The 22,628-nt window shown below is 42.8% G+C and overlaps 1 pseudogene; it reads right to left on the bottom strand.

The window, feature by feature from the left end:
- Positions 1-20,865, bottom strand: part of LOC112255411 — a 35,273-nt pseudogene extending 14,408 nt beyond the window's left edge.
- Positions 20,866-22,628: the final 1,763 nt, after the last annotated feature.

Below are 22,628 nucleotides of genomic sequence, written 5' to 3'. Positions count from 1 at the left end.
AGAGGCTGTTTCCCTGGTACCATAGGCAGCAGAGGAGGGGACTGAGCATGCACCCGTATGGGGCCCCCGTGTTGAGGGTCAGCGTGGCAGAGGTGTTGTTGCCTACCCTCACCACCTGGGGTCTGCCTGTCAGGAAGTCCAGGATCCAATTGCAGATGGTCCTCATATCCAGGGCCTTGAGCTTAGTGTCAAGCTTGAAGGGGACTATGGTGTTGAACGCTGAGCTGTAAGCAATGAACAGCATTCTCACATAGGTGTTCCTATTGTCCAGGTGGGAGAGGGTAGTGTGTAGCGCAATGGTGATTGCGTCATCTGTGGATCTGTTGGGGAGGTATGCAAATTAGAGTGGGTCCAGGGTGTCAGGTAAGGTGGAGCTGATGTGGTCCTTGACCCGCCTGTTGAAGCACTTCATGATGACAGAAGTGAGTGCTACAGGATGTTAGCAGTTGATGTTATTCTTCAACAACACAGACCCCAAAGCAAATCAGGGGGGGGATACTGTAGATTTATTCAAAGAGAACATTTCATAGTTGTTATGCTTGAAAGTGGATGTTCGATGTTCATTCTTCCCTGTTCTCATTGTTTCTCCACTGAGACAGGATGTAGTTTATACCGACGCCTAGCCTGTGGTTGACTAACTAGAATTCACTGCAGTAAAATTGGGCCAATGGCCAAATACAAAGTATCCTGTTTCAGGCTTCAATGTATATATAGTTTGGACCAATGAGAACTTGCCACACGCAGCTATGAGTCCCGAACTGGAACCCATACACAGATTCTAAACAGATGTTGAACAGAAAAACAACTCGCTCCATTGATCTCTAGTTCTCTGAGTTTTGTATTTATTGTTGAATATTCTTACAAGGGTGATAGTAATCTAGGCGAGTTGCCTTAGTTTGCTTGGGTAAAGGGACAGTGATGGACATCTTGAAGCATGTGGGCACCACAGACTGGGACAGGGAGAGTTTGAATACTCCAGCAAGCTGGTCTGCACATGCTCTGAGGACGCGGCCGGGGATGCCGTCTGGGCCGGCTGCTCTGCGAGTATTCACATGCTTGAAGGTCCTACTGACATCAGTCACAGAGATTGAGAGCTCAGTCCTCTACAGCAGTAGGGGGCCTCGTAGAGGGATCAATGTTGATTACCTCGAAACGGGCCTACAGAAGAGGTTGTTTAGCTTGTCTAGGAGAAAGTCATCTGTGTTCGCCATGCTGACAGTTTTCCCCTTGTAGTCCGTAATGGTTTGTAGTCCTTGCCACATGCGTCTAGCACCAGATCCGTCTAAATGTAATCCCTGTACTGTCTCTTTTCGTCTTTGGTTTTATTTCTGGAGGTCGTAGCTGGTCTTTTTGTATTCATCCATATTCCCAGAAATCCAAGTTGAATGCGCTGGTTCGCGCTCTCAGTTTTGCACGGATGTTGCTATTGAACTACAGTTTCTGTTTGGGATATGTATGAATAGTCATTGTTGGGATAACATCCTCTATGCATTTCCTGATGAACCCTGTGACTGAGTCTGTGTACTCGTTGATGCTATTGTCAGAGGCAACCCAGAAAATGCCTCAGTCTTGGAGAATAAATTCTGATTGGTCAGACCAGCGTTTAACAAATCTTACCATGGGTTTTCCTGTTTTAATTTCTGTTTGTTGATTTGCAGGATCAGAATGAAGGTGTGGACTAATTTTCCGAAGGGGGTTGAAGGAGGGCTTTATGCCCGTCTCGGAATGGAGAATTGTCCAACTTATTTTTCCTGCAAGAGGCAAGAGATGTGTTGGTGGAATTTTGGGAATTTCCTTAGATTTATTATGTTAAAGTCCCCTACAACGAACGTGGACTCGAGATATGTGATTCCTTGAGTGCCAGTCTGGTGTCGACTTGAAAAATATTGTTCATGGAAATCAAATGTCAATTAAAGCCAATTTGGTACATTTCACAGACAAGAAATACCTACAATTACTATTATCTTCATTTGAAAGAGTTTTGTCACATAACTTTTAACCTTCTGACAACAGTGGAACCAGAGTTTCCTCTTGAATGGTTATTGAACACCAGCCATTGATGCATCACGTTGTCTGTTGTCACTGGCTTTCTGTCTGTGTGTGTGTGTGCTGCGGCAGGCACGGTAACGGACGAGCCAGGCATGGCTGTCAAAGTGACACTGTTTGTGAATGAGTGTGTATGCGTGCGTGCGTGCGTGCTTGTGTGCATCGAATGCATGCGCTTCTTGATAGTGGTTTGTGTCAGAATAAATTATACACTGCCATAGTGCAACAGTGCAAACCCCTCCAACAGAGAGAGGAGTCACCAGTTAAGAGTTCTGCTGCAGCTAATTATCTGACGATAGCCACCCTGACAATCCTCCAAAAAAGGAAAAGGCGGGCGACCGCGTGTTGGTGAGATGGGGGTCAGAAAGGCCCGCTCCAAACAGGAGTTGGCTCAGATTAAAAACTGCTGTCAGCAGAGCACAGCCTGTCTCTACTACTGAACAGCACCATTCTGAAATAACCCCAACCTCCATATTGAACTGTAAATGCATGGGATCAGTTTGGACGTCAAAGGTGTCAAGTCTTTCACACTTCACATCAGGCACTGCCAGCTCAGGCGGGTTTTTCATCCAACAAAAATCTACACGAAGGGATACAGACACACCAAATAAAAGGACATTATTGACAGTTTGCAATTATTTCATTCACATCTGAAATTATACGGAATTTAAAAAATGTGTTTACTTTAATATTGCTAATAATATTTTACAATTTGGTAAAACATGACAAAAACCATTGGTTAATTACAGACTAATTTGTAGTCTAAAATACCTCTACTTTGAATTCAATGTGGATTTCATTCTGGTGGAATTCACACAGGTTGTCTAAACACTCAAACAGTGGATCAATATGGCCATCGATCTGTGGCATTGAGACTGAGCCAGACGTGTCGAGGGGGCAAGAGATTCTCACTAACGTTCCCCAGTCTACCTCTGAGGAGCCCCCCCCCCCACACCACACACACACACACACTCTCAAAATATAAATAACTCCAACCAAACTACACCACACATATTTCAGCCTCTTTGCTCCCGAGACATTTGTGCTTTTGGAAGTTGGAATAAGCTGTTAGTTTAACTCTATGAGGACATCCATTACAGTTCTCTGAGTGAATATCAAGCCAGCTAGGCAGTCAGCGTAACATCATCACAGGTTCTCAGACTGAACTGACGCCGTCGATTCCTTTGAATAATTCATTGGGACTGAGTGATAAGATGGCCTCTGATGCAGCTCTGAGACTGAGGGGTAGATTTGGAAAAGTCCAAACTTTACAAGAACCAGCCCGTGACTGACTGATCAATATATGTTTCAGACAACTCACTCATGATATCACACCACAGAAAGAGGAAAGACACAGATACCTGCTTCATTGACAAAGAAAATATCTTTAATGTCATTAGTCATAATTTCATCTCTTATCCTCTATTTTCCCTTTTGTTTTACAATAAGTGTTGTAGTATTACATCAAATTAGTGGGGAGGAAATAAAGAAATTGTTATTTTAAGTATAATTACAATTGACAAAAAGAATATCAATCATCGCTTATTTCCATTTCACAGAGAGACCAGGTTAGTCAATTCCTCAAACAATTTCCAGACAGGTATTTGGAAGCATCAAACTAAACAGGCAAAACCACGGCGATTACAAAACGCCTACCTCCTACTTAATATGGCATCTCGGCGGTTGGTGCGTGATGGGGGGTAGCAATAAGCCAGACGGTGTCTCAGAGGAATAAGAGAGAGCAGATTTAATGTAATCATAAGGGAAGCTCATCTTTCAGGGAACAGTAATAATGAGCAATCAATAAGGGCCCTAACAGAGTTAGAGAGAGTGCCTGACAGCAGCTGTAGGCCTGTTAACAGGCAGCGTCTGCTCTCATATTACTGGGGTGGGTGCACCGTGACACACACACACACACACACACACACACACACACACACACACACACACACACACACACACACACACACACACACACACATACACACACACACACACACATACACACACATACACACACACACACACACACAAACACACACAAGCACACGTAAACACACACACCTCTGGTGACACCCACCAGCAGTGTGTCAGTCTCTATCGATCTCTGGCTTTAATCACATTCACCGTTAATGTACCCGAAAGGTGTTAGAGTGGTCTAAGCTGTACTACAGATAAACCAGTGTAAAGCGGATATTAGAAACACACTTTTCTTGTGAGCACCGTCAAACGTTTGACCAGTATCTCACTTCAAAAAACAAGGACATTGATTTCAATGAGAACGCCTAAAATGGCTTCGTAATGGTAAAAGTGAAAGAGTGCAATGAACCTTAACGGTGCTGAGGAGATGACATCATTAGCTTCGGTGAAAATATCTGACCCTAAATCAGTTGCTATGGGCAACGTCTACCTCCTTCCTCTGGACAACACAGTACTGCAATAAGTCAGTCATCCCCTACCTTACTGTGATCACACTTTCAGACAATCAGAGAGAGAGAGAGAGAGAGAGAGTGAGAGAGAGAGAGAGAGAGAGAGAGGGGAAAATAAAGGAAAGGAAATGCGACACACCACTTGACTGACCCTCCAAGACCAGGAACACATTAACCCAATTACAACATGATAGCCCAGGTAGCCTAGCTCTACACATTAGCCCAATTACAACATGATAGCCATGCTAGCCTAGCTCTACACATTAGCCCAATTACAACATGATAGCCCAGGTAGCCTAGCTCTACACATTAGCCCAATTACAACATGATAGCCCAGGTAGCCTAGCTCTACACATTAGCCCAATTACAACATGATAGCCATGCTAGCCTAGCTCACACCCAATTACAACATGATAGCCATGCTAGCCTAGCTTTACACATTAACCCAATTACAACATGATAGCCATGCTAGCCTAGCTTTACACATTAGCCCAATTACAACATGATAGCCATGCTAGCCTAGCTCTACACATTAGCCCAATTACAACATGATAGCCATGCTAGCCTAGCTCACACCCAATTACAAATCAAATGTTACTGGTCCCTAGACATATTTTGCAGATGTTATCGCAGGTGCAGCGAAATGCTCATGTTTCTAGCTCCAACAGTGCAATATACGTAATAATACACACAAATCCCCAAAATAAAAATTAAGAAATAGAACGAGCAATGTCAGAGTTGAAAGTATTTTTTATTTAACCTTTATTTAACTAGGCAAGTCAGTTAAGGACAAATTCTCATTTACAATGACCGTCTAAGAACAGTGGGTTAACTGCCTTGTTCAGGGGCAGAACGACAGACTTTTACCTTGTCAGCTCAGGGATTCAATCTAGCAACCTTTCGGTTACTGGCCCAACGCTCTAACCACTAGGCTACCTGCCGCCCCGAGCTATATATAAATATATACAATGTATATAATGTTGTATATTGACCGTAAGGACATCAAAGGTGTGAAATTAATATCAAAGGTGTGTACAGCAGTAGTTATATTAAATGAGCCTTGACTAGAAACAGCATATATAGATATGAAATGGGTAAAACATTATGTAAACATTATTAAAGGGAGCAAGTGTTCAATGACCATGTACATTGGGCTACACGACACATGTACCTGTGTGAGCAAGGCTTGCTGGGCTAGCATGTTGTAATCCACTACAGGTACCTGTGTGAGCTGGAGGATGGAGCAACATGCTAGCCCAGCTAGCCTTGCTCACACAGGTACCTGTGTCATGTAATAATCTTCCCAGTGTGAAATAGTTCCCAGTTAAATAATTGCACGCACATCTCTTTATGTGGATGGCTGAGCTCATCTCTTCATGTGGATGGCTGAGCTTGTCTCTTTTTGTAGATGGCTGAGCTCGTCTCTTTATGTGGATGGCTGAGCTTGTCTCTTTATGTGGATGGCTGAGCTTGTCTCTTCATGTGGATGGCTGAGCTCGTCTCTTCATGTGGATGGCTGAGCTTGTCTCTTTATGTGGATGGCTGAGCTCGTCTCTTCATGTGGATGGCTGAGCTCGTCTCTTCATGTGGATGGCTGAGCTTGTCTCTTTTGGTAGATGGCTGAGCTCATCTCTTTTTGTAGATGGCTGAGCTCGTCTCTTCATGTGGATGCCTGAGCTTGTCTCTTTTTGTAGATGGCTGAGCTCGTCTCTTTATGTGGATTGCTGAGCTTGTCTCTTTATGTGGATGGCTGAGCTCGTCTCTTCCTGTGGATGGCTGAGCTCGTCTCTTTATGTGGATGGCTGAGCTCGTCTCTTTATGTGGATGGCTGAGCTTGTCTCTTTATGTGGATGGCTGAGCTTGTCTCTTCATGTGGATGGCTGAGCTCGTCTCTTCATGTGGATGGCTGAGCTTGTCTCTTTATGTGGATGGCTGAGCTTGTCTCTTCATGTGGATGGCTGAGCTCGTCTCTTTATGTGGATGGCTGAGCTCGTCTCTTTATGTGGATGGCTGAGCTTGTCTCTTTATGTGGATGGCTGAGCTCGTCTCTTCATGTGGATGGCTGGGCTCGTCTCTTTATGTGGATGGCTGGGCTGTCTCTTTATGTGGATGGCTGAGCTCGTCTCTTTATGTGGATGGCTGAGCTCGTCTCTCTGTGGATGGCTGGCTTGTCTCTAGATGGCTGAGCTCCCTCATGTGGATGGCTGAGCTTGTTTCTTTTTGTAGATGGCTGAGCTCGTCTCTTTATGTGGATGGCTAAGCTCGTCTCTTTATGTGGACGGCTGAGCTCATCTCTTCATGTGGATGGCTGAGCTTGTCTCTTTATTTGGATGGCTGAGCTCGTCTCTTCATGTGGATGGCTGAGCTCGTCTCTTCATGTGGATGGCTGAGCTCGTCTGTTTATGTGGACGGCTGGGCTTGTCTCTTTATGTAGACGCCTGAGCTCGTCTCTTAATGGATGGCTGAGGTCGTCTCTTTATGTGGATGGCTGGGCTCGTCTCTTAATGGATGGCTGAGCTCGTCTCTTTATGTGGATGGCTGAGCTCGTCTCTTTAAGTGGATGGCTGAGCTTGTCTCTTTATGTAGATGGCTGACCTCGTCTCTTTATGTGGATGGCTGAGCTCGTCTCTTCATGTGGATGGCTGAGCTTGTCTCTTTTTGTAGATGGCTGAGCTCGTCTCTTTATGTGGATGGCTGAGCTTGTCTCTTTATGTGGATGGCTGAGCTCGTCTCTTCATGTGGATGGCTGAGCTCGTCTCTTTATGTGGATGGCTGAGCTCGTCTGTTTATGTGGACGGCTGGGCTCATCTCTTTATGTGGACGGCTGAGCTCGTCTCTTAATGGATGGCTGAGGTCGTCTCTTCATGTGGATGGCTGAGGTCGTCTCTTCATGTGGATGGCTGAGCTTGTCTCTTTATGTGTATGGCTGAGCTCGTCTCTTCATGTGGATGGCTGAGCTCGTCTCTTTATGTGGATGGCTGAGCTTGTCTCTTTATGTGGATGGCTGAGCTTGTCTCTTCATGTGGATGGCTGAGCTCGTCTCTTCATGTGGATGGCTGAGCTCATCTCTTTATGTGGATGGCTGAGCTCGTCTCTTCATGTGGATGGCTGAGCTCGTCTCTTCATGTGGATGGCTGAGCTCGTCTGTTTATGTGGACGGCTGGGCTTGTCTCTTTATGTAGACGCCTGAGCTCGTCTCTTAATGGATGGCTGAGGTCGTCTCTTTATGTGGATGGCTGGGCTCGTCTCTTCATGTGGATGGCTGAGCTTGTCTCTTTTTGTAGATGGCTGAGCTCGTCTCTTTATGTGGATGGCTGAGCTCGTCTCTTTATGTGGATGGCTGAGCTTGTCTCTTTTTGTAGATGGCTGAGCTCGTCTCTTTATGTGGATGGCTGAGCTTGTCTCTTCATGTGGATGGCTGAGCTCGTCTCTTTTGTGGATGGCTGAGCTCGTCTCTTCATGTGGATGGCTGAGCTTGTCTCTTCATTTGGATGGCTGAGTTTGTCTCTTTTTGTAGATGGCTGAGCTCGTCTCTTTATGTGGATGGCTGAGCTCGTCTCTTCATGTGGATGGCTGAGCTTGTCTCTTTTTGTAGATGGCTGAGCTCGTCTCTTTATGTGGATGGCTGAGCTCGTCTCTTCATGTGGATGGCTGAGCTCGTTTCTTTATGTGGATGGCTGAGCTTGTCTCTTTATGTGGATGGCTGAGCTCGTCTCTTTATGTGGATGGCTGAGCTTGTCTCTTTATGTGGATGGCTGAGCTCGTCTCTTTATGTGGATGGCTGAGCTCGTGTGGATGTTTCTTTCACACCCTGCCTCGACCTCGAAAAACTCTTCTGTGGGCATGTGCATTTGCTTCACACATCTGCCAATCAACGGTGGCCAGGAGTGTTGACTCTGACCAATCAGAAGCTTGTTGAGGCGTGAGTTCAGCATATAAATACCCGGACTCGCGCATCAAAGTGCTGAGGGTTGATGTGAGGAGAGACTTTTTGCGATTGCAAAGACTTGGGCACCACGTTTTCGATTGACAGTGCATATATTTGTTTGTTAGTTAGTTAGCTAGCTATACAAACAAATTAAAATGGCACACCTCTGAGAACAAGTCATCTTGACCAGTTTACAGCTAATTATGCTAGCTAGCATAATCAAGATCGAGGAGGTGTGAAAGAATCCATCTGCACAAGCTCAGCCACCCACAGAGGTGCGCATGCAATTATTGACTGGGAACATTTCCACTCTGTGAATTTTTTTACAATATGACTCCACAATTAGAACGATTGAGAACTATTCCACCCTGGGAAAATGTGTACATGACAACCTGCAGTGAATTACAACATCCTAGCCCAGCTAGACTAGATCACACAGGTACCTGTAGTGAATTACATATACAATTTTGCAATGGGCCTTATTATAGGACAACAACCACCCAAGCCACTGCCTGTTCACACCGCTATCATCCAGAAGGCGAGGTCAGTACAGGTGCATCAAAGCTGGGACCGAGAGATTGAGAAACAGCTTCTATCTCAAGGCCATCCGACTGCTAAACAGCAATCACTAACTCAGAGAGGCTGTTGGCTACATTGAGACCCGATCACTGGACACTTTAATAAATGGATCACTAGTCACCTTAAACAATGCCGCTCTAAATAATTCCACTTAAATAATGTTTACATATATTACATTACTCATATCACATGTATATACTGTATTGAGAGCCAATCACTGGACACTTTAATAAATGGATCACTGGTCACTTTAAATAATGCCACTTTAATAATGTTTACATACCTTACATTACTCATATCACATGTATATACTGTATTATATACCATCTATTGCACCTTGCCTATGCCGCTCTGCCATCACTCATCCATATACTTATATGTACATATTCTCATTCACCCCTTTAGATTTGTGTGTATTTGGTAGTTGTTGGGGAATTGTTAGATTACTTATTAGATATTACTGCACTGTTGGAACTAGAAGCACAAGCATTTCGCTACACTCGCATTAGCATCTGCTAACCATGTGTATGTGACCAATAAAATTTGATTTGATTTTTTATAGAGGTGGGGGCAATTTTGAACTGTGTATTAAATTAGCTATTCAAACACATTCCTAAATTGACTTCAGCCAAGAGAAATGAGGCTATGAGGCAGTGTCCAACATGGGAATCTCTTAAGATTACTTTTCTTTTCTATCCCACAGCACCACACATCACTGAGCCAGCCTGTGTATGCTGTGTATGTGTGTGTGTGTGTGTGTGTGTGTGTGTGTGTGTGTGTGTGTGTGTGTGTGTGTGTGTGTGTGTGTGTGTGTGTGTGTGTGTGCATTAAGCCTGGGTAAACTACAGCCCTCTCTCCCTGGGGAGCACTTACTCACTCCAAGAAAGCAGAGCTGGAGGATGGAGCTAAACAAGGGTTCATTGGCCAAAATATCTCCTCTACACACACACACACACACACACACACACACACACACACACACAAACACTTTCCCGTAAGCAATATCCCCTGAAGCACTCATCCACTGAGAATAGCCAAACAGTGGTGGAGCGAAGAAAAGACAGAGAGAATGAATGGAAACAGAGATAAGCGAGTCTAGTAGCTGGACTAGGTCCAGGGGAGCAGGGGAACAAACCACAGCCTGCCTCTACGACCACTTCTTACTGCGTCCGTAACATGTCAACCTAATGGCATGGACATGCAGCCAATTGATTTGTAAACCAATAGGCCTGTCCCTCTTGCACATTCAGATGACTTAGTTCACCGGTTCAGCACGGAATGAATAGTCTTCTCCAACACTCACTCTGACCACAGAGATGGTACTGGGGGAGGGGGTACATGAGGGTAAAATGGGAGGGAATATGCATATCTTTATGTTTACAGATTGCTCATTTACATTAATCAGACATAGACGAATGCAAGTGCACATAAGTATGTAGATAGCCCATTCTATGTCAAATTAACCTCGTTTTTCTTTTCATCAAAATAATAATTTGGCTGCTAACTATATAGTAATCTATATGATGTTTAATGGAAGCTAGGGATATTTGACAGTCTGAAAGATATGTTGTGGTCCTCAATGTGAAAATGGTGGAAAACCATGACCCCAGGACTGAAGTAATGATCATCTCAGGTTATTTACAAGTGATAGAGTGTGGTTGATGATTGATGTGGCCGCACATGGATACTAAGCTCTAAATCTAATATCTATTAAATACAACCGTACAATATCTCCCCCTGACCACCGGCACAGCGAGAGGTGAGAATAACTTCATATTATCCACAGTCCGAGCACATTTCACTCATGTCTGTGTTCAAGTGAATCGCCATGAAAATCCCTTTATCTACGAAGGCACTGTAGTCCATATTGGACAGTGCTGCTATTATGGTCTGTCGAGGTCCGTCTCCCCCACGCTACGCGGCCCTCTCTTTTTTCCACTAACGTCTCCACACTGACTCCTCTGTCTCACTGTTAACTGGGGAAACATTCATTTCAAATGCTTGAAGATATGAGAGAGACTACGATTGATTTGCCTTAGGTGACCTATAAACTTACAGTATTAAGGATTAGATGTAGACTTTGTCACGTTATTCAGGTGTGGCCTAAAAACCAAGAGATTTCCAAATCAGATATTTGGTACTGTCGTTCCACGCATGTGCGCATGCGCGAACACACAATGAAAGACCTACTTAAAGATAGCACTCAACTCCTATAATCTCCTAATACACATACATTTTCCCTCGTGTTAGGATGATTTCACACCCCTGTAATCGTTCGGGGGGAGGGCTGGGAGAAATACAGCATTATGAGCATTGTGCCTGGGAGACCACAATGGGCATACAGATTACAGAAACAAGCTGTTTAGCTGGTAGACATCTCAGAGCTTAATTCTATCTCAGCTAGACTATAGCAAGTCATAGGAGAGAGTCTTAATTTTGCTATCAGAACACCACATAACCATATTCATAATGATACTATTGAAATCAGACTAACTTCCGGAAAATGTATAATATCAGGAAATCTACACATTTAAGGTACAGAAGCTAACTGTTTGTCTTGTCTAGACCCTGATCTTACCAATCTTATGTCTGAACCAACCCCGTATGTAATGTGCTACTAATGAACGAGCAGGCCCATTGGCAGGCAGGCGGGCATCTCTAATTCTCCTTCACAGGCGATCATGTTGCAGCGGAGAGCCAGATCAATACCATTTGCTCGATACACGGGAGGACTGGAATCCATAAAAGCGCTTTTATTGAGTAATTAAACACCCATTACAGTCCCAGGCAGCCAAACAATAAATTTGATAATCCTCTAATACGCAGATCCACAGTGGTGATTAATACCCGGGTGAATGCATGGCCAGGGTGACATAAAGGCTCTAGACCAGATGACACTATGCTAAGGGATAGCCTAGCGAGCTAATACCGTACTGTAAACAGGACTGGACTGCCTTCCAAGGGAGCAGAGATTCTAGTGCTTACAGAACAAATGAAAGGGTGTGGTACTGTACCCAGCTAGCACAGAGCATTCCCATAACATTCCCGAAAGGTTCTCCTTTGGTTTTCCTACAACGTTCTTGGAATCAAAATGTGTTGGGCTGGGTAGTACCTCCTAAAGGTTGTGTCTGTTGTTAAGAATATTCTGCTGTTAGAATTATCAGTGGAGAATGCTGGGGGAAAGGTGTCTGTACCAAATAACTGGGTTACATTGCAAAAGTCATGGAAAGAGAGGGATAACTGACACTGGCACATGACAAATATGGGTCAGTTGAAATGTTGCAGTATCACGAGCTTCAATAAAACCCATTCTGGAGAACAGTAAGTGAACCTTTTGCTTTCTTAACAATACATTGTGTATTTAATATGGTGCTTTGAAGTACAACCATAAAACTATCACCTCTAGCCGTCTCTAAAATGACAAATGTGTTCGACCCTGAGATAAATCTACAGCTACCAGTTAGTAATGGGGGGGGGGGGATCGATACAGTTACATATCGGGATATTATTTTTGAAGATATTTCGCATCGTACCGTGTTGACAAAACTACAATATTATTTTTGCGCTAGTTGGCTGTACCTGCACTAAAACTCCAGTATTTTCCCTTCATAGCTTGTTCTCCATCTTCGAATCGCAATACATATAGAATCGTGAGAATCACAATACATATTGTATCGACACCTAAGTATGGTGATAATATTGTACCGTGAGGTCCCTGCCAATTACCAGCCCTATCTACTACCACTTTCAAAATACTCACACCACTTTTCATAACATTGCAACAAATGATTTACTTCCATTCATACGGCCCACCGCAGTCCTTTTTGAAACTTTTTTAAGGACCCATGCTTTCTACACTTTCACAACTCGTCAAAATACGCACAATCTCTCCCTTGTTGGAGAGCGTTTAGCCTTGTTGCGCCAACAATATGGCGCCTCTGTAATTCTTCTTAAATATGAATGGTCCATTCAGTCTGCTCAATGGACTCTTCTGGCAAAACCCCCCTTTTCTATCCTGACAACAATATTCAGCGCAGCGCTCTTGGCAGTTTCCCGGCCAAAGTAACAAAAGAGGAACTCGAATACGTCGCTGACGGTTTCAAAAGCATTAAGCCCTCAGTGAAATGCCTAGTTCCTGGCGAAAGCAAAGTGATTTGACAACAATGGGCAAATCATACAGTGGTTTATGAGCTTTGCAGGACACAACGGCAGTCTTTATTCCAAAAGCACACATTAGTAATCATGTCATTGAGACCCCCCAGGGTTCTCATTGGCCCGGAGGAGTGTGGAGAACAGGATTAATGTGTGGACCTGGTGGAGGGTGGAAGTTGGCCAAGTCTCTCAATTCAACACTCTGTCTAAATGTGATGAGGTTCTTTTGCCATACACACTCTAAGAACACAAACACATACAAGAAGAACACACACACACACACACACACACACACACACACACACACTGATTTTTGCATGTTTTCTATCTAATAAGACTAAAACAAGCGAGTGGTGAGTTACAAGTATAAGAGGATATAGTTTCTACATGTCAAACAAAACCTTCTGAAAATAATGGAAGCAATTGCATCGGTTGGGTTTGAAAAACAAATCTTCCTCTTTGACCCAAAACAACTCCCACTACTGATGCGCACCCACTCTAAAGTCAATACCACGCGTGTATCTGCCTATATGGATAATGTATGAAACCAGGTTGAGGAGCTCAGAGCTGCATCTCATTACCCAGTGCATACAGTACCATCCTTAGCAGAGTCTACATTCTCAAACACAGCCAAACCCGCAGCCGACACAAACACACAAAAACTGATAGAGACTCTAACACACAAATTAGCAAGCACACACAAGACAAAAACATGCTTGCGTACACATTGCCACACACAGACACACACCCTTCTCCACAGGTCCCCCGCAGATCAACCTGATTATGCACACGCTTCTGCTGGACGCGGCACTTTACAAAACACCACTCTCCTCCGTCCTCGCTGTCTGTTTCTCTCCCCTCCCTCCCAGAGACAGGCCACAGGCTGCCGTGCTGGCCGTGCCGCACACACACACACATAACACACCCAGCCCAGCCACTCAAGGTCCTTTGTGCCACCCCCTGGCAGCCTGCCAAGCTGTCAGACACACACACACACACACACAGCTCTGCGGAGAGAGAGGGGCTGGGTGAATGAATATGCCAGGCAGGGACTTACTTGACCGTGGCTGACAAGAGAAAGAGAGAGAGAGAGAGAGAGAGAGAGAGAGAGAGAGAGAGAGAGAGAGAGAAAGAGAGAGAGAGAGAGAGAGAGAAAGAGAGAGAGAGAGAGAGAGAGAGAGAGAGAAAGAGAGAGAGAGAAAGAGAGAGAGAGAGAGAGAGAGAAAGAGAGGGATTGCGCGATTCTCCAATGATCGTCTGCCTAATCAAGCTGTACACCAGCCGAGACGCATAGAGTAAGATATAGGATCAGATCACAGGCAGATGAGAGATGACTCAATTCTCTCTCTCTCTCTCTCTCTGCTGCTGTCTTTTTCTCTCCCCCCAGCAGCCCTGAAAAAAGCAGTCATCGTTTAATAACTGGTTCCCTCATCAGGCAATTCGCATATCAACGCACCGTTTAACTCAGATGTCCATATCAATAACTCAATTAGAACCATCGAAGGTCTCATTTGAAAATACAATGTACAGGATAAGCCGTGGTCTATAGTGGATCTAACGAAGCCGAATATCCGGTAGCGGGACGTTAGCTTTAATAAGTCTTTAGCATATCTAACTTTACCCATCATCTCGGTAGAATGTGTTAATATCTAGGAGAATCTTAGCCACGAGTAGTATGGAGAGATTGAGCAGGAGAGAAGCCACGCGGGGTGAGAAATGACTGATTCAAATTCTGGATGGGCACTGAAAAAAGGAGGGGAAAAATCCATAGCTTCGATTTGATTAAACCTATGAAAATGGCGCATGACATCAAAAACAGGGGAACTTCAAACACTTTGAGCACTTACCAAGCACAGGGAAGATATTCTCTTAATTCCTGTATTCACACCAAGGTGAATTTAGCTGAACTCGGGATGAAGAAACAGTGCGATGTTCCTGAGATGTGTGCTGACTGTCTCAGTGTTCACAGATGAGTATAATTGCATGATGGGTAAAAGTGTTTTAAACGGTGGATGGTCACTAGTGGACTGTTGTCTGTTTCTGCTTCTCCTTCCAGGCCCCATACTGATCCCTTTACTTGTCTACTCATTTACTACCACAAATCTCAACACACACCTGAGCTCTCACACGTGTCTTTCTGCGCCAATTACAACGTCAGAAAAAAACCTCCCTGAAACCCACTTGTAATGTTGAATGGTGGGGAAAGTATTTTATGTTAAAAACAATTATAACAATAGATTTTACAATAATGGGGCCCACTTAAAATAGCATACTCAAAATACTAAATAGGCTAATGAATACAAAGTGCAGATTATCGTCACCATAATGAAAACATCCACACATTCAAAAAAGATATCCCTCCCCTTATTACTGGGTATATGGTGATACGTAAAGTACTGTGCCTTCAGAAAGTATTCATACCTCTTGACTTACACTGTTCCACATTCCGTTGTGTAACAGCTTGAATTCAAAATGTATTACATTTATTTATTTTCATTTATACCCCATAATGACATTGTGAAAACATGTTTTTAGACATTTTTTGCAAATGTATTGAAAATGAAATACATTCATGTCTGATTTACATAAGTATTCACACCCCTGAGTCTTTAATTTGTAGAAGCACCTGCAAAGATTACAGCTGTGACTCTTTCTGGTTTCGTCTCTAAGAGCTTTGCACACCTGGATTGTGCAACATTTGCCCATTATTATTTTTAAAATTAATTAAGCTCTGTCAAATTGGTTGTTGGTTATTGCTAGACAATAATTTGTAGCTCTTGCAATACATTTTCAAGTAGATTTAAGTCAAAACTGTAACTTGGACACTCAGGAACATCCACTGTTATCTTGGTAAGCAACTCCAGTGTAGATTTGGCCTTGTGTTTTAGGTTATTGTCCTTCTGAAAGGTGAATTCATCTCTCAATGTCTGGTGGAAAGCAGACTGAATCAGGTTTTCATCTAGGATTTTGCCTGTGCTTAGCTCAATTCTATTTATTTTTTATCCTGAAAAACTCCCCAGTCCTTAACGGTTACAAGCATACCCATAACATGATACAGCCACCACTATGCTTGAAAATATGGAGAGTGGTACTCAGTAATGTGTTGTATTAACGCAAAAAATGAATTGCTTTGCCACATTTTATGCAGCATTACTTTAGTGCCTTATTGCAAACAGAATACATGTTTTGGAATATTATTATTCTGTACATGCTTCCTTCTTTTCCCTCTGTCAGTTAGGTTAGTGTTGTTGAGTAAATACAATGTTTTTGATCCATCCTCAGTTTTCTCCTATAACAGATATTAAACTCTGTAAGTTTTTTAAAGTCACCTCATGGTGAAATTCCTGAGCAGTTTCCTTCCTCTCCGGCAACTGAGTTAGGAAGGACACCTGTACCTTTGTAGTGACTGGATATATTGATACACCATCCAAGGTGTGTATCAAATGTGTGCTTGTTTTATTATGTGACTTCTTAAGCACATTTTTACTCCTTATTTTTACTCCTTATTTAGACTTGCCATAGAAAAGGGATTGAATACTTATTGACTCAAGGCATTACAGCTTTCCATTTTTTATTAATTTGTAAAAATGTCAAAAAAACATAATTCCACTTTGACATAATGGTGTATTGTGTGTGGGCCAGTGACAACAAATCTAAATTGAATTCATTTTAAATTCAGGCTGTAACACAACAAAATTTAGAAAAAGTAAAGGGGTGTGAAAACTTTCTGAGGGCAATGTATTGTATATATGCTCCTAGACCAAATCAAATCAAATCAAATGTATTTATATAGCCCTTCGTACATCAGCTGATATCTCAAAGTGCTGTACAGAAACCCAGCCTATACAGATACAGTAACAAGTATTACTGTACTAAACCAGATACTGTACATCAGGAGGCCTCTTTCACTCCTAAACCCCCACAAGACACAGGGCTGTCAGCACTCAGAATGATAACAGTATGATGACAGAGGGGAAGAATAAACAGATCACCGTTCAAATGGCTAGAGGAAGGATTTAGGCGTTTGTCTCTGGGACTATCATACTTTCCAAAAGAATGCCTTTGCCCATACACTGTCAGTCAGGGGAACACCAAACACACAAAAACATCTAAACAGACAGCCAGAGCTGACAGACGGATCCAAAGAAATGAAGGAGGAGGAAGATGAGGAGGGGGTGCAGGAGGAGAGCGAGGAGGGGCAGGCTGGATGTCAAGGATTTACGGATTGGCGGCCGTTCATCTTTGCAGCAGTAGAACGAATGCTTCTTCGTCTCGCAGACAGTATAGCAACAGACAGCTGCCTCCCGTTTCCAGCGCTGTGTGCCTCTCTAACTTAGATCACTGAGAGGGTTGTCAGCACACACAGAGAGACACGCACAAAGACAACATAGCCAGCTGCCACAAGTCTAGGGACTAGTTTTTGGAGAGAGAGAGAGAGCGAGAGAGAGAGAGAGAGGGGGATTTGCATGAGCCAGGCTCCCTTGGGGTCATTCCTCGCTCGCTGAAACGGGGAGAGCACAAAAGACAACACTTAACATATTTGCTAAAAGATGACAACCCTACCTAGATCTCATTTGAAGCCGGCCTTTGTCAGGAGCTGCAGACGAGAGAAGTCCACTGATATTTGCGAGAGAGAGAGAGAGAGAGAGCGTCTGACAAGTGTCTCTTTCTTTAACATTACAAGGAATCCATCTACATACATCTTCCTGAGCAGTAATTCCCCAGGGTTCAGTATATGCAAGGGAGTCATTTTGGAACGTTAATAAGAGAGAGGGCTTCTTTAATGGTAAACATTACAGACGGATAGAAACTGTCAGGCTAATTCCTGTCTTTAGTCCCACAGGGAATAGTCCAGCTAGCCTTAACGCCAAACCACTCTCTGTATTCACTCTGAGTCAGAGGGAAAATCACTAGCTAGATAAACAAAGTAATCGCGAGGAGACTGTTATATATTAGTGTCTCTGTTTGTGAAGACCGTTTTCTTGAACCCTCTCTAATATCTCTACTTTCCCCTTCATTATCTCTTTGAGCAACTATTACGGCGCTTCTGACAAAGACATAAAATGAGACAATATGTACATAATGAGGGGAATCATTGGTGCTGTCAGTTTCAGTTTCTAATATAGTAGGGATGTGTAGTGGATAGTGATCTTTAGTGTTTAGATCTTTAGTACAACATGATAATACTATGTGAGAGTGAATGCACACACGCACACACATACATCCAACACACCCACACATGCACACACATATACATCCAACACACCCACACACACACCCCCCCCCCACCCCCCGTCCCACACACACAACTCTCATTACATCAGCAACAGCCAGTATAAATGACACGGGGTATAAGTCATTCTCTGTGCCTGTAGCCTCCACAACTTCCCTCTCTCCATCAATTTATCAGGAGAACCACCGGGTAGAAACACCACTAAGAGACTACTCGGTGCATACCAGCTATCCATCACTACACTAAATGACGTAGAACGTCAACTTCCTTATTTAGGAAATAACCTAATTAAATCCAGTAAATATCAGTACAGATAGTTGTCCTGATTTTTTTTGTTTTTAAGGAATAAATCGTGTTTAATGTTCACACGGGCTTTTGCCTTGACTTATGCGACAAGAGACCACTCATCTGTAGGGGCCCAAATGGAGATATTTGGATTTGCAAACAGGCTCCATGATGTGCGTAATAGAATCGAAAACAGAATACAGATGTACTGTATGAATCAAGCAAAATACATTTGAGAATGAATCAAACAACAGCACTATAGCAAGGGGACATTTTTACAATGCAGCGGAAATATCTCCTTCTGAAACAGTCTTCATCTTCATTCCAGAGAAGTTCTTGGCTGTATTAGCCTACACTATAACAAGCTGCATTATGTGGGCTAATCTAATGAAAACTAATCTATTCTATCATTCAGCAAATATACAGTGGATTTACATGAAATTAATGAATTAGTAAAGTAAGGGGGTGGAAATGGATAATCAATCGACATATGTGACCACGAGCTGAGTTGCGTTTCAGAGAGAGAGAGAGAGAGAGAGAGGCTAATATTAACATTCATCTCTATACTAAGGTATAAAACAACAAGTGAAAACAGTGACAAATTAAAATGACAAATTAAAATGTTGATGTTGAAGAAAGTAGGCTAAGTCCTTATTTGTTATTTCTCGGAACACACAGAGAAATACAAATTAGACTTGGTGCATAACATTCTGTCTGGCCAACCTTGTGATGACTGTTCCACTACATTATCTAAAGAACAAACACTCTTTTTTTGGTGACCTCAAAAAAGTTAATTCTTGTCCCTTTTTGAATCGCACACCTCACATTACAGTTTTGTACGATGCATACGGATCAACGTCACAAAGCCAGTCCAGAAATGGGATAAGGCCGAAATCTTCTACAATCACATATTCAGGACAAAGTGGAATTATTGTCATGCTCATTTGGGATATTTTGGTTTTGATGCAAAATATCTCAATAGTCTTTTATCAATTTGAATGATGTGTCTAATAGCCTAACTAGGCTATATATTTCAGTGTTCCATGTTGATAAAGGCCTAATGGTGACAAAGATGACCTCTTAATGTGCTATTAATAGCTGCTTAAAACTGCTGTTTGTCATTTATGATGAGGTTTATAATAAATTACTATCTATAATTCTTATTTGTAGGGTAGGTTTCTGGTACAAGAAACATTCTATTAAAGCAAATTACTGTTAAACGACTGATATATTGTGATTACATTACAGATTGTTTGCCACACCTGAGACTAACAAAAGCTAACCTTACAGTCTATTCTCCTAATAATTTGATTATACTCATTTACTAGTAGTATATCCATAATAACAACGTCTGAAGATTAGTATAACACGTGTACCGGTATATTAGTCATAATTTAAGCAGACTAATATATTCTGAATATAGCCTACATAACAAGTGGACCTGGGAGACATTCCTGTTAGCCTACTATTGCCCAAGCACAGCGTGTGAAAGGGGTTCTGGGTGCAGCAATTCAGAAAACATATCGGCGTCATAGTGATGTGCATTCAAAACCAGCACAGACAGACAGACGTCAAGGGTCCGTTTGCCATCACGGCGACCATCTGATGCGAGGCATATTCCATTAGGTATACTATAGTAATCATTTGTTTTCCGAGAGTGGCAACAATTCGGCCAAGATGGGAGTATGATGCAAAATCATTTTGATGTTTTAATCGTTTTAACTTGGACAACAAGCCTGAGGATGATAGACCTAATAGCGTGGAAAAATCAACATGTAGGCCTACATTGCTAAACTCTCACAAAACAATGTACACGCATGTAACATATCTCATCGTACATCAGTAATATTTCCTGATATTGTTTAAAAGAAACTGACACAAAACGCATGCTTGAAAACAAGCACGGTCAAAACAACCACAATTTAATAAATAACAACAACAGTTCATCAAATGAAAGATTGGGGAAAAAAAGAACCTACCATAGACGCTGCTGCTACTGATCATGTCTCGCTGCGAATAACGGGGAAGAAGAGGGGAGAGCATTGGAATTGGAATTTGGACGAGGAGGAATTCCAAAGGTTGTTTTTACATAAGAAGCAATACTCTCCACTCTCACATTTCAGTTTAACGTGAGTCCTTCTAGTCAGGGCTACTCAATACTCATCTAACCTACATGCATACTATTACAGGGAAAGTGGACCCTGGCAGCAAAACGCTGTTGGATAGCGCTGTAGAGAGAGGTAGAGAGAGAGAGGGGGGGGGGCAAATCATATGATGGTGCACGCACTTGGTTCACACCAGATCATTTGCGGATTGATTACTGTTATTATGTTATCGAGAAAGTTACATGTGGTGAATTCGCTCTCGCCTAATAAAAATATACAAGCTCTAGCATAGGCTACTCTCGTGCTTTAACAATAGATAGCGTGTCGTAAGGACTGTAAGGACATCCGCTCATGCGAACGATAAGATGCATAGGGATGGATACTTGTTGTAATCACCGTGTGCATGTATAAAAGTTGGCTACTTTGAAACCTAAATAAGAACACAACATACCCATGCGTTTTTAAGTAATCCACTAATCCAAAACGCAAATGCGCTACTTTACAATTCTAAAACGAACAAACTCGTTGATAAATGATTTGCAAAACCACTAAAACTTGTTTTTAACTGTGAATGCTTAAATCCCGTATGATCCATTGCGTCTCAGAGGGTGGTGGTGTCTTTACGGATAAAGCGCTTGGGTTCCTTGCTAAAGCAAGACTCGCCTAATATCTGCTACTTTAATTGCGGACATCTCGAAACTAGTTCTGCAAAGGCTTACCTGTATGTGCGACAGGTCGACCTCTGGGGTTAGAGCAACATCGATCCACGGTAGAGCTTGCTGATGAATGAGTGTGCGGTGGGTTAAGCGAGGCTGCCTGCGATTTAAAACCATTCCAAGTTAGCGCAGGCAACACTGACCACAGCCACTGCCATGTTGGAATTTCAAACCCTAAAACAGCTGCTTCGGAGACTGACCAGTATGCCTTGCATTGCGCATGCGTCTAGCTGCAAAGAGCAGAAATTCAAAGTCCCGCGTAAAGGGGTAATTATGCAAGGTTATTATCTTGTTATACCAATAGACATCGAGGCGGCATTGTATTGGGAAATAAGCAGAAGCTCGTGATTGTGTTCAAGTAAAATCTACAGTAGACTATTGTAGGCTATGAGATTGGATCTGTCTAAGCAGATACTTTTAATCTATGTGTCATTTATAATAGCGTGCTGATAAAAAAGACCAATTGAAAATAAGAAATCAATAACCATTGTCCCATATTTAGAGAACAATCTGGGAATGTAGCCTATCGTGTGCATGTGTGATTGCTGTGTGACACACGCGCGCTCACACACAGACACACGCACTCATTCCACTAGCCCTAGTGCTGTGTCTCCCAATGATAATTATAGCGCCAATGTAGAATTATCTATCTGAGTCCTAATTAGAGCTGAGCTGTCCCAGTTAACACACTATCAGAGCATCAGTAGGGAGATCACATTTAAACAAGACATCAAAGATGGAACAACTGTCAGATGAAGTTCAGTGTGTCAAATAAAGGCTCAATTGAAACATCCCAATTATCATGGCTGATATCTTTTATTTATTTACACAATCAAATAAGAGCCAGGAATTTGATTTGTATACAGTTGAAATAAAGAGAATACGTTAATTTAAAAAATAGTGAGATGGTCTTCAGTGCTCACAAAAGAACAGTTGACGACACTGAGTGCACACTTGCGCGCGCACGCACACACGCACACAAACTTGCACAGGCGCGCATGTGTGAGTGTGCACGCGCGCACACACCTAGACGCACAAAGAGGTCCAATTGGGAATTATTTTTTAAAGTGCTATAAAACTGTCCCCAAAAGGGGTTGCAATTTCGATGACCATTTTTAACAGAGAATCGCTTCAATTCCCACTGTATGCTCCCAT

Source organism: Oncorhynchus tshawytscha, linkage group LG07 (assembly GCF_018296145.1).
Source record: "Oncorhynchus tshawytscha isolate Ot180627B linkage group LG07, Otsh_v2.0, whole genome shotgun sequence".
Taxonomy (NCBI): Eukaryota; Metazoa; Chordata; class Actinopteri; order Salmoniformes; family Salmonidae; genus Oncorhynchus; species Oncorhynchus tshawytscha.
Note: the sequence above shows the minus strand (reverse complement) of the source record. Positions and strands in the feature narration are given on the sequence as shown.